A 12,538-nucleotide genomic window follows, 5' to 3' on the forward strand; every position below is an offset into this window, starting at 1 on the left:
ATTGTTTTATCAGTTCTTTTGTAAGGCTAAATGGGGGTTCACCTCATGACTTCTGTTGAAATATTTGTGTGTAATTAAAGCATGAAATTTTTTGTCACTGAATTTTCATTCTGTATGTCTGTTAACCCCAGCACCACCACTCCATTGCTGCGTCACAATCCTCCTGTAACACCACGTCTCAAATGCTTCGATTGTCTTCTTACCCGCAGTCCATGTTTCACTACCATACAGTGCTGTGCACCAAACGTACATTCTTAAAAATTTCTTCCTCAAATGAAGGCCTGTGTTTGGTACTAATAGACTTCTCTTGAACAGGAATGGCCTTTTTGCCAACGCTAGTCTACTTTTCATGTCATACTTGCTCCGAGAGTCATAGGTTATTTTGCTGTCTAGGTAGCAGAACTCCTCAACTTCATCTACTTCGTGATCACCTGTCCTGATGTTAAGTTCCTCGCTGTTCTCATTTCTGCCACTTCTCATTACCTTCGTGTTTATTTGATTTACTCTCGATCCACATTCTGTACTTATTAGACTGTTCATTACATTCCGCAGGTTCTTTTTCACTTCCACTAACCATAACAATGTCATCAGCGAATCTTATCGCAGATATCCTTTCACCTTGAACTTTGGATCCATCCTTGAATCTTTCTTTCATATCCGTAATTTTTTAAAAAAAAAGGAAACAAAAACTCACAAAAACGTGTTTTTGAAAGTAAACACCGAATGAAGCTAGATTTATGAAAGGAGTTTTCAATTTATCGGAAGAAGCCATTTTTATTTCTTTGAATCTCTTTAAACCAATCCCGCGCATTCAGTTCACGTAAGATCGAATTCTACGTGCTACATGTTGCTGGGCTTTAAACAATCATATCTCGACAACGGACAAAGTTATCGACGTTATCCATTTATTTACCTTCGTATAGAAGTAGCGCTCATCAAAAGCCTCCCAGAAAAACTCGTTTTTTTTTTTTTTGCACGTAAAATCCAACCGAAGCAAGATTTTTCAAACTGTTGAAATGACTGTTTTCTCATGTAAAATCCGAACGATGATGACGGATTCTGCACTTAAAATCCGAACAGTGCACATACAAATGTTGCCATTAGCTGAGCATTAGTTTTGCCGGCCGGTGTGGCCGAACGGTTCTAGGCGCTTCAGTCTGGAACCGCATGACCGCTACTACCGCAGGTTCGAACCCTGCCTCTGGCATGGATGTGTGTGATGTCCTTAGGTTAGTTAGGTTTAATTAGTTCCAAGTTCTAGGCGACTGATGACCTCAGAAGTTAAGTCGCATAGTGATCAGAGCCATTTGAGCATTAGTTTCAGCCCAATTAAAATCTTTTGCGAGAAAGAATAAATATAGAATGAGATTTTCACTCTGCAGCGGAGTGTGCGCTGATATGAAACTTCCTGGCGGATTAAAACTGTGTGCCGGACCGAGACTCGAACTCGGGACCTTTGCCTTTCGCGGGCAAGTGCTCTACCAACCTGCGAACCAGGAGAGCTTCTGTAAAGTTTGGAAGGTAGGAGACGAGGTACTGGCGGAAGTAAAGCTGTGAGGACGGGGCGTGAGTCGTGCTTGGGTAGCTCAGTTGGTAGAGCACTTGCCCGCGAAAGGCAAAGGTCCCGAGTTCGAGTCTCGGTCCGGCAAACGGTTTTAATCTGCCAGGAAGTTTGAAGAATTAATATGTTCGAACAATTTGCCTGGCCGCCAGCTCCGACTTGTCGTTCAAATCTTGCTTGATATATTTCAACATAGTTACAGTAAGACAAATGTTCGAGTGGCTATACAAATGATCATTGGTCTGGGCCAAATCAAAAGTTTTACCACATGTTCCTAGCTCAAATAGGAACCGAGCACCAGGACACCCGAATCCGTAGTCTGCGTGCTGTCTTTAGAGCCATATGTTACAACCCGAGCGCTGTAGCGGTACCTCATGAGCATAATCAACGGACCTTTATTGCATTTCATTAAGGGTACTGTACTGCACCATACCAGTAAGTTCTTAACATTTGCGAAACTATTGCTACCTCCACATTATTATACAAAGAATAAATATGAACACAGACTACGATATGAAAATTAAGTTAGTTGGTTGGTTATTGATTTGGGGGAGAGAGACCAAATAGCGAGATCATCGGTCCCATCGGGTTAGGGAAGGCTGGGGAAGGAAGTTTCAAAGGAACCATCCAGGCACTTGCCTGAAGCGATTTAGGAAAATCACGGAAAACCTAAATTGGGATGGCCGGACGTGGTTTGAACCGGTAAAGGAACACATGTAAATTAAATAACGAAAGATTACTCAACCAGCCAAAGAAATTGTTAAATTAAAAAGAGGAGAAAAATAGTCCTCCCGAATGCGAGTCCATTGTGCTAACCACTGCGCCACCTCGCTCGGTTTAAAATTAAGTATTTGTATGAAAAAGGGTAGTGGTACTGAGCTCCACTAATCCTCCATTACGCCCGGGTTCCCGGGTTCGATTCCCGGCGGGGTCAGGGATTTTCTCTGCCTCGTGATGGCTGGGTGTTGTGTGCTGTCCTTAGGTTAGTTAGGTTTAAGTAGTTCTAAGTTCTAGGGGACTTATGACCACAGCAGTTGAGTCCCATAGTGCTCAGAGCCATTTGAACCAATCCTCCATTATATGACGCTACAAGGCTTGCCTGACCACTTGTAGACTGCCTGGTGAGCGTTGCCACAGTCTGCTACTTGTCGCCTGTTTGTTTTGGCATAAAACTTCTTAACTCATCTCTTAGAACTGTGGTCTATTGCTGAAAGTTTGCCCCGGCTGTGATAAAACAAAGTCAGCTTTAAATATACTGAGTCGTAGCGATGTTTTTTATTGTAAATGTAGGTATCTTGCTCAGCGTATTGGGTACACTTCATTTAGATCCACAGGCATGAACTGGAGCTCTGCCGCGGCACGGCTTCCTGGCTGAGAAGTTGTCGAAACGTCAGCTGCACCCTGCGGCTGAGGGCGTGTTGCTGCCGCTTTCGCCTCTGCGGATTTGGCAGCAGCTGGATGTAATTCCTCGGAAACACACGAGAGAAACATACTGGAATAATGCCAGAGTCAGCTCAGAACACCGCAATGGTGCGGGGGCAGAAACACAGGCAGTTGAGTTTTGTCATGTTCGTCAGCATGTGGATATATTGTCTCTCTTTCGGTTACAAGAGACAAAAGTGAAGAAAGATATTCAACGTAGCTTTTTATTTTATGTCACACTGTACTGAACTGTCTTCAGTCTTAGTCCTGAGTAGCATAATAATCTTTTGTGAAGCTAAGCAAAGTTCTTAATGGTTAGCACACACTGCGAATTTAAGGAATTACTGGATATTTGAAAGTTTACATTTTAGGTCAGTTTAGCTTACTTGGCTGATTCCGTTATATCTCACTCTAGCAATGATATTAATAAATAATTAGCTTTCAGTACACCATATTTCTTTTCATAATCTTCTTACCTGGGTTCATGATCAATTTATAGAAACTTTTAGTAGTCACTGTGACAAAAATGTTTTTCTTGTTACTTTTGTAGAATTTTAGAAATAATAGAACTTTATGAGAAAGCTTGGGTTTTATTTGATTTTTTACAAAGTCGTTTCTATTTACGAAGGATCACAAAGACAAGTGTTATAAGAAACGAAAAGCCGATATCTAAAAGTGGATCACTGAAAAATGTTGGGTTTAATAAAATTATTTTATTGTGTATTTATCATTCGTGCCACACTGCTAATCATCTTTTTCTTAATTTCTGTTTGCTACTTCTTGTGTTAGTCAGGAAGTTTTCATTGTTTTAGTACCTCGTCCGTTACGTAATTGTGAAACGCTCTTGTAAAGAACATTTCCCGAAAGCTGTCTTCCGTTTTGAATCATACAAAAGTTTCTAGACGCATTTTCTCTGTAAAATATCTCTTTTATTATTTTCATACATTTTGTGCTACACTGAATGAGCTACACAAAGAGAACTTTGTTAATACTAGTTTGATATATCAAGTAACAGCGCATTTCTGCTTTCCTTAAAAACAGTACAGTTTTCGAGCTGAGTGCTCACGGTGTATCGTCTCATAACATGCTGTGGACACTGCCTCGTTTCTTGTAGACATAAAATCACAATGTCGATGAACTCAGTCAAATGGAAACGTTGTTCCTTGGTACTTCACAAGACATTAAAAACTTCACATATTGAGGTCAGTATAACCTCTCATGTAATGGTGCTGTAACTTGGTAAAGAACGTTCAGATAAAGTTACATTTAGTTGCATATTTAAACACGGCAACACAACTGCCTATTGCAAATTTTACTCTAGTTAGCTTATTGTTTTTTTGTGTTCTAGCCTGAAAGGAACCACAGGTATTAAACGTATTCTTCTCAGCGCAATATCCTTCATTTGAGCACTAAGAATGTCTTTCGTTTCTTCATTCATTTAACTCCCAATTCAGGGTTTATCATTTCAGTTATTAGGCACTCGATAGAACCTGTTACTTTTAGGGAGGTCTTGGTGTTGTCACACCGGTCCCGAAGTTTAAATGTTTTGCATCTTTTCGATCTTAGTATCTCTGCTCAGTATTCTTCGTTTCGTCTCTGCAGGTAGCGTCGAAGATTTTTAGGTTGCCCATTCTAACTAAGTTTTTCTCATAGCTGCCATGGTACTATCGGGGTGAGTCGCTAATCCTTTGTACTTTCTCATTCAAGTGGTTCAAATGGCTCTGAGCACTATGGGACTTAACATTTGAGGTCATCAGTCCCCTAGAGCTCAGAACTACTTAAACCTAACTAACCTAAGGACATCACACATATCCATGCCAGAGGCAGGATTCGAACCTGCGACCGATTTTATCACTCCATAGTACTGAATAGAATTGGGGAGAAGATGAATTTGTGGCACAACTTGACTAGAAGAAGGGATTGGTTGGTAGGACATGTTCTGAGGCATCAAGGAATCGCCAATTTAGTATTGGAGGGCAGCGTGGAGGGTAAAAATCGTAGAGGGAGACCAAGAGATGAATACACTAAGCAGATTCCGAAGGATGTAGGTTGCAGTAGGTACTTCGAGATGAAGAAGCTTGCACAGGATAGGGTAATATGGAGAGCTGTACCAAACTAGTCTCTGGACTGAAGACCACAACAACGACAAGAACAACTATCATATTCTTTGATAGATGCTGAATTTCGCCCTGAATTATTTTGTCGTTCAGTTTTCTAAGAGTACCATTTTGAGGTCATGTAGGGATATTTGGGGACAAATGTTATGCAAGTAGTCACTACAGTATTGCATTTTGTCTGTAACTTAAAAACGAGAGAAATATAGATTTCCATACGCTCTTACAAAGTCCTTAATCTGTTACCAGTGTGGTCCACTGTTAACAGCGACATGCCATTACTAACCCATTGGCTGCTGTACCACCGAGCCACTTCATGCAATGAAAAGAAGCCCAAATAGATACTATTCTCAGGTGAGAAAATCTTTTCGATGACGACATAATGCACCCAAACTCTTAATAACTTCGACATTTCCATGTCACATTATACGATCAGTTGTGATTTACCATTTATTAATGACTTTTAGGATGTTCAGTTTGGAAAGCAAAAGGTTGCTACAAACCGATGCTGTTGAGCGCGTATGGGATATTTACATGGGAATGTGCGTGCCTTGAGTAGGATTTCGACCGATCTCTGTTAGCCGGGCAAACTGAGCAATGAAAGCGTTTGATTCTGAACGTTTCACGGTTCCTTGCCTAGCGAAAGTTATAACAGCCCCTGCCATCACCCAGGCGAATAAGGTAATTACCACATATACAGCGTAAAATCTACGGTTATGTCGGAATATTAACATTGCAGCCTTTACCTGTTTTCTGTTATTTTGACGCGTTTTCTGAGTGGGTAATACATTTGATGATAAGAGATGTGTGCGTGACTAAACAGCAAAACCTTGTTCATACGCCTGTAGTTCTCTGTTCTGAATATGTAGTTACATCACATGTTTGTTAGACATGCGGTGTACTCTTAGCAATATTGTCCAATGAAAAATTCCGTGGTATGGATGATCTTATGCACTCGTCAAACAATAAATCATAGACTCTTATGCGCAAAAATACTCTTACTGTGGTATTAATTTAGTTTTTCTGACAAGCAGTTGGCGGTTTAGAAGCTAACTGGGGAAGCTATCTGCCGTTCCTTTTCTGTTGTATAACTCTGCTGCTTTAATTAGTTGGTAAATTAATATATGTGTACCGAATAAAGAAGAAGTGCTTGACTGTAAAATTATACGCCAGAGCAAAGTAGTTTGGCTCGAGATGAATTTCAGAAAAAACGCCTGTGACATATTTACGTATGAGAATATTACGGACCAACTTAGGCAAAATTTATACGTAATTAAAAATCTCTATTCTCAGGAGCTTAGTATTATATATCCGGCTACTTCTTTGCCTTTCTCGTTCTCAACAGCTATAGACGACAATGGTGAACTATATTTGTCTAAACCTTTTCTGTTCCCCTTTAAAACCGACTTTGGCAGTTGTCCCTTGCCTTTTCTAATCATTTGTTCCGAATCGTGTGGCCCAAAATAAGGGAAATTAATTTTTTCCCCGTTCGATACATATGTATAGTTATTCGTTTCATCTTTGCCTACAACCTTCAGATACATTATTTCGTGATGGAATTTCTCTCGAAGGTGAGAGAATAGTCAATTATTCGAACGTTAATTTTCAATGGAAACGTCGTCCATATTGCTTTTGTAAAAAAATGCGTTTTAGTAGAATTCCTACCTTCTTTCAAGAATTCACCGTCTCTCTCAGCTTTTCTTAAATGTCAGACTGTAATGAAGAGAATGTAACAATCTACTTAGTGCGCCATTATCAATTATGACGACAAGCTACGTTCGCAGGATGGCATTCAGACAATTTCACGTAGAATTAACGGATAAAAATTGCCAGTAATGATCCTTAATGCATTTTTTGGGTTAGGTCTATATGAATGTTAAATCAATCTTACGGATAGAAATCTGGTATGATATGGTACTTCTTGCTTTCACAGAATGAAGGCTTTCACAACCGGATGACATAGCTGTGGTAAACCTTTCGGGATGTGAGGTCGTGGTTCAAGAAACTCTTCTGTTCCCGAAGCTTCGTTCAGGACTGCGCAGGACATCTTCAGAGGAGTTTATCCGCTGAGTCTTGCCGACTGACTGGTCGAACGAGCGTGGTGGCGGAGTGGTTAGAAAAATTGACTCGCATTCGAGAGGACGACGGTTCAAACCCGCGTCCGGCCATCCTGATTTACGTTTTCCGTGATTTCCCTAAATCGCTTCAGGGAAATGCCAGGATGATTCCTTAGAAAAGGCATGACCGACTTCCTTTCCCATCCTTCTCTAATCCGATGAGACCGAGGACCTTGCAGTTTGGTCTCCTCCCCAAATCAAATCAACCCAACCCAACCCAAATGACTGGTCGAACGTCCGAAAGCGACACCTGGACGCTGAAATAAAACATTTGCAGCAAGCCTTCGAGAAAAATGGCTACTCAGGGAAAGAGGTAAAGAGAATTTTGCTACCAAGGAACAGAAGACCGAAGGACAAGGATGAACCACAACGACAGAAAAATACAGTTACTCTACATTTTATTAAAAATGTAAAGGATCAAATAGGTAAGCTTTTACAGAAACATGACTTCAGACTGGTCTTTAGACCAACAAAGAAAATAAGTCAAGTAATCCAATCTGTGAAGAATAAACGCCCTCCTCTGTCGACATGTGGTGTATGCAAAATTCCGTGTACGGTTGGTAAAGTTTATATGGGAACTACCAAGAGGAGCGTAAATACTCGGCTAAAAGAGCACAAAAGTCTGTGCCGACTAGGAAAAATAGAGAAATCAGCTGTTGCAGAGCATGCTCTCCAGTCAGGAAACAACGAAGGAAGTTTTCCGAAACAGAAATTTTATCTACAACCTCAAATTATTATCCACGACTATGTAGAAAAGCCATTGAAATTTATAAGCATAAGGATATTTTTAACAGAATAGAGGAGGCAATGAAACTTAGCGTCATATGGACAGTAGCTCTGCAGAATCGCTAGACAATTTCATCTTTGACAAGATTGCAATTGATAGTTAAGTTTTATCTTTGGGAAGGATTATCTCAGCTCATCAGTGTTTCTTTCCACGCCCCCCTTTCCTGCAGTATATATGTCATCTCGGACGTCCGACCAGTCAGTCGGCAAGACTTAGCGGAGGAACGCCTCTGAAGATGTGCAGCGCAGTCCTGGACGAAAGGCCAGGAACAGAAGAGTTTCTTGAACCACGACCTCACATCCCGAAAGGTTTACCAGCAACTTCTTGCCTTGTTGCAGCAGGCATATCACATTTAAAGCACTAAAGAAGAAAGAAATTTCTAATAACTAGACCTGCACTCTACCAAAACTACGGTTTGGTAGTTTTGGCACACTATATAAACGACATAGTAAGTGGTAGGATTAGTGGCAGTATTGGTAGAATTCATAGATTCGTAGGGAAAGAAACATAAATGTGTACGAGAAAAAATGAGAGCAGACGATTTCTCTTCGCTTTTTTATTTGTTTTGATGTTTTTTTTTGCTTATAATTAGCACCGCAAATCGTGCAGTGTTAGTCTTTACACAATATAAATTTCATTTTATAAGTTTTATAAGTTATAAAATTAATTGATCACATAACTTTTGCGCTTTCACGTGAACAAAGCAATTACTTCTGATTCAAGTATAGTTTACATGCAGACACATACACACACACACACACACACACACACACACACACACAGAGAGAGAGAGAGAGAGAGAGAGAGAGAGAGAGAGAGAGAGAGAGAGAGAGAGAGAGAGAGAGGGAGAGAGAGAGAGAGAGAGAGCGAGCGAGAGAGAGGGAGAGACATTTTATACTCAGTAGAATGGTCGACATGATCAAAGGTAAGAATTGGCTCAAATGGTACTGAGCACTATGGGACTTAACATCTGAGGTCATCAGTCCCCTAGACTTACAACTACTTCAACCTAACTAACCTAAGGACATCACACACATCCATTCCCAAGGCAGGATTCGAACCTGCGACCGTAGCAGCAGCGCGGTTCCGGACTGAAGCGCCTAGAACCGCTCGGCCACAACGGCGAGCAGGTAAGAATTTGCTGTTGTTATTTATAAATGCGAAGGTTGTTTATGAATAACAGAAACAATTTATGTATAAGTTCGACTAAGTACTGATGCGATTTATGATATATTTTGTGTTTTTACATCTTTTATTTTACCTTTTTGTTGAGGAAATTGCTTTTCCGAGCGCTATATCGTAAATCTGTATTGTTTTCTTTATTACAGTATCCCTCTGTTTCACGTTACAAATCAACAATTTTCGTATAAAACCTGAGTTAAACATTGACAATTTCAGTTTTGATACAAATACTGATTATTCTTCAGTAATAACCAAGAGGATAACTATGTAGAACAAAAATGTTCCGTAGGTTATCCTGCCCTTTATATATCCTCACTGAGTTTCTGGATGGTTCACCGCTACACGGTCCATCGCTTCCAGTTTCTAGAGCGATCTAGTAAGACACTAATCGCATATGTAAAAAAAGCGACCATTACCAACTAACGACAGATAGGTATACAACTCACTCAGTGTACAGGTACCAGCGTACGACCGTAACTGAAGAAAACTACTAGGAAAACTACTTTTGTCTACGCTTACGTATGGTAGTCTACAGAAACCTACGGTAGTTTTACAGTTCTAGTAATAGCACCTTCAACTGCTCTAATGCGCTATTAAGCATTCCAGAAACTTTACAGCGTGGAATAATGTCACGACAACAATAAAAGTTTTGTAGTGCAGTGAAGTGGCTGTTTGTTTGTGCTGTAACGCGAAATTGATTCCGTGGGGCCACTTGGGTCCCTACTGCAGCGAGCAGCCTTTAATGTCGACCGGTGATCCCACAGGGGCCGAAAGTTTTTGAGTGGCCATACTGCAGAACTGCGCGCTGACGGGCTAATGTATAAAATAACACTAAAGGTTAATCTAGGCGCTGAACTATCCTTTAAAGAACTGCCTGGGGGCAGATTTCTTTGCATTCTTAAAGGCCGCTGTTAAGAACGCCGGCGCAGTAGCGCCAAACGGTGCTCCGGAAGAACTTCGCCCTTTCTTCCAGAATGAGATACGCCACTTGCAAATCAATCTCTCGGAAACTTTCGCCCTAGAAACGAGTTTCCGCTTCTTCAGTGCGTTATCTGTTGTCGGTACCAGTACCTTCTTTCGCGGTGCTTAGATGACCTTATAATGATACTTGAATTACGTAACCATTACGGCACCTCACCTCAACCTCTCGATACCAGCAATATTCTACTGTGTTTCTGTAAAATAGTTAACATATTTCTGTGACAACATTCAGATCTGATTTCATTAATGTAGAGGTACTTTGATACATCGATGTGTTTATATTGCAATGATATTACTCTTATGTGTATTCTTTCATTTGTCACTATGATCTTTGACATACTTGTAACTCTGATTTTTGGGCGCGTAAGCGGTTATTAAAGAGTCAAGTTTTGGTCGTCATGTTGAAAAGACGCAAATTGTAGTCAGTTTATGAAATGTGAACTTCAACAGTGAGGAAGATATTTTCAAGTATGTTGTATATTGTGAAATGATGTTGCAACAAAAGTAATAATAAAGAAGTGTAACTTAAATTTGGTGTGATGATTACTTTTTTACATCACCATTGTTCTAACTTGCAAAAGTTTAATCTTCAAGAATGGTTTATGAAACACATCTATAAAACTTTTGAATATCGCAGAATAACACCTAAGTCTCTTTGCATCCGAGCTTGGAATCATCACTACCTAGATTTTCGACGATTGAGCCATGAGTTCACAAGGAGACCAGCGTGGGAAACACGAAAAGATGATTGCCTAGTTTATCCATTATTTCAAGAAATGACTTTATTAACTGTGCTGTAATGATACCTGCCACATAATATAACTTTGTTGTTGCCCGAAAATGCACTATTTAGCAGCGTGAGAAACACTAAAATCATAATTAATTTTTTACCTTTGTTGTGGTAGGGTTGTTAGAACCTGAAGGGCCCACCAATAACAAGAGGAAAGAGTGTAAGGGATTCTGTAGGTGACAAAGCACTGTCATCGTGTGAGTACAAGGAGGACTCTGTATCAGTTGATACGCTGTTGCAACAGTTGTCATCCATGCAACAAGGGCATGATTTTGCTGCATAACAAAACGCTTTACCGTAGTATACGTTCGGTACAGAAAGAGAAAGTAGTACAAGTAGTACAGTGAACAGCGTAACAAGAAATATCGCAGGCTGAACTTGAGGGACAGTAAGTCGTTCGGTAATATAGCTCAGTATGAATCGCTTAAATTCATCGGACGGGTGTGTAAGACTAACCTCCAATACATAACCACCTTCGCCGCGCGGGATTAGCCGAGCGGTCTGAAGGAGCTGCAGTCACGGACTGTGCGGCTGATCCTGGCGGAGGTTCGAGTCCTCCCTCGGGCGTAGGTGTGTTTGTTCGTTCTTAGGATAATTTAGGTTAAGTAGTGTGTAAGCTTAGGGACTGATAACCTTAGTAGTTAAGTCCTATAAGATTTCACGCACATCTGAACATTTTTTACATAACCACCTTCTTCATTGACGGTACCGCAGCTGTTCAAATGGCTCTGAGCACTAATGTGGCATTTTTCCACTCAGACTGTTATGTATTTACATTTTTCCTTCCTTTCACAACCTGTTTCGATATCCTAAAGCAGTATCTAGTGGCTGGCTGTACAGAAAAGCGCATTATATAAAAATCAGAAAAAGCTTTGCCTCACCCCGGTTCCCAGAACTCCCGAAGATAGACGCTGACTGTGGATATTGTATCACAGACACAGTCTCTTTGACTGATCAGAGATGCCACTAAACCCACCCAAAGATGTAAACAACCTTGCATGAACAGCGCCTATTAGTCGGAGGAGGGTCCGACAGCCGGGCAGTTCCAGTCATTCCACCAGGAAGGAGATGGTCGGCTCGTGTTATCTGTAGTTCAAGCGTGCCTAGACGGTCAATACCGCGGTTAGATAGCGTCCGCATTGTTACTTTGTGCCAGGATGGGCTATCAACAAGGTAAGTGTCCAGGCGTCTCTGAGTGAACCAAAGCGATGTTGTTAAGTCTTGGAGGAGGTACAGAGAGACAGGAACTGTCGATGATATGCCTTGCTCTGGCCGCCCAAGGGCTACTATCTACGGATTATGCTCAAAGGAACCCTGACAGCAACGCCACAGTGTTGAATAATGCTTTTCGTGCAGCCACAGGACGTCGTGTTACGACTCAAACTGTGCGCAACAGGCCGCACGATGCGGAACTTCACTCCCGACGTCCATGGCGAGGTCCATCTTGGCGGCTACGATACCATGCAGCGCGCTACAGATGGGCCCAACAACATGCCGAGTGAACTACTCAGGATTGGCATCATGTTCTCTTCACTGATGAGTGTTGCATATGCCTTTAACCAGACAATCGTCTGAGTTGTGTTT

At 41.1% G+C, this 12,538-nt stretch overlaps 1 protein-coding gene and 1 non-coding gene across 3 annotated transcripts in view; one reads left to right on the forward strand and one right to left on the reverse strand.

The window, feature by feature from the left end:
* LOC126162306 (neuromodulin) overlaps positions 1 to 12,538 on the reverse strand; it is a 942,653-nt gene that overhangs the window by 309,068 nt on the left and 621,047 nt on the right. The gene's annotated exons all lie outside the window — the stretch shown is intronic.
* On the forward strand, positions 1,575 to 1,649 carry Trnas-cga (transfer RNA serine (anticodon CGA)). The gene has a single exon. It is a non-coding gene; the product is annotated as a tRNA-Ser (tRNA).

The sequence above is a fragment of the Schistocerca cancellata genome, chromosome 2 (genome assembly GCF_023864275.1).
Source record: "Schistocerca cancellata isolate TAMUIC-IGC-003103 chromosome 2, iqSchCanc2.1, whole genome shotgun sequence".
Lineage (NCBI taxonomy): Eukaryota > Metazoa > Arthropoda > Insecta > Orthoptera > Acrididae > Schistocerca > Schistocerca cancellata.